Genomic DNA, 1,300 nt, shown 5'->3' on the forward strand with positions numbered 1-1,300 from the left:
ATAATAATAATAATAATAAATAACATGTGTATAGTGCATAACCCCACTCTACAGCAAGTTCTATGCGCTTTACACTATATTATTACTCCAGCAGACCATAGAACACTCATTAACATTCTTTGCCTCCCTGGAAGCGTACAGCGCAAGCAGCTGATTAAGGCAAGATCTTTCACTGTCTGTAGCTGGGTACCCATTCCCACCTAGGTGAAGTGAGGAAAATTCGTGTTAAGTGCCTTTCCCAAAGACACAACGTCGGGTCCCCTGACAGGATTCGAACCCCCGACCTTACGGTTGCGAGTCTGAGAGCCTAACCACTAGGCCGCCGACCTATACCATAATGTACCTTCTTCGGGTATCACGTCTTCTGCATGCAACAGGGAAGAGTAAGGCAATAACAAATTGACACCGGTTAACAACAACAACAACAAAAACAACAATAAAAACAACAACAAAAACACCACTACCAACAACAGTAACAATAACAACAACAACAACAACAACAACAACAACAACCACAACTACAAGAACAACAACAATAACAATAACAACAACAAGGAAACTTTAAATGCCATGTTTTACATACTTATACATGCAGTTATTTTTATGCTTTTCTTATTTGATTTGGCCAAGCTATTTTGTTAAAACTTCTTAGCCTGACGTATTTCTAATGTCTAGCAAACAACTGAACCGGCTGAGCTGAAGGTGTATAAATACACACCATAGAGCATGTTTATATAACATTTGTTTGTTGTTGTTTTTTTTTGTTTTTTTTGGGTGTTGGTTTTGTTTGCCTGTTTTTACACAATTAAGTCGTGCATTCTTGCATGTCTTCTTTTATCTCTTTAAAACCTTTATCTGCTGAAATCCAAGGCTTTTTTATAGACCTAGGTCTCCCTCCCTCCTCATTCTCCTCTCTCTCTCTCTCTCTCTCTCTCTCTCTCTCTCTCTCTCTCTCTCTCGATACCACACCCTTGCTGACGACGTAAATTACTATGTCATATTGCACTGGAGATGTGAAGATACATTTTTTCCCTATCATCTGACTGTGTAAGTCTCGGTGTCTTTGCCAGACTGTACTTCCCTTGACATCTTAGAGTCTTTAGGGATCAAGGACGTCAGAGTAAAATTACAAGTTTTCGAAAATGGAACAGATACATCATCCCTCAACATTTATTTAGAACCTCACCCCGTTGCCCGTTCTGATGTCTATAATTGACATAATGAGATGAGATAGTGGTCAACATTGTTGATAGATTTTTAAAATTCTACCTGAATAAGCAAATTATTTTCTTGTTTGTTT

This window comes from Aplysia californica, unplaced genomic scaffold (genome assembly GCF_000002075.1).
Source record: "Aplysia californica isolate F4 #8 unplaced genomic scaffold, AplCal3.0 scaffold00673, whole genome shotgun sequence".
NCBI lineage: Eukaryota > Metazoa > Mollusca > Gastropoda > Aplysiida > Aplysiidae > Aplysia > Aplysia californica.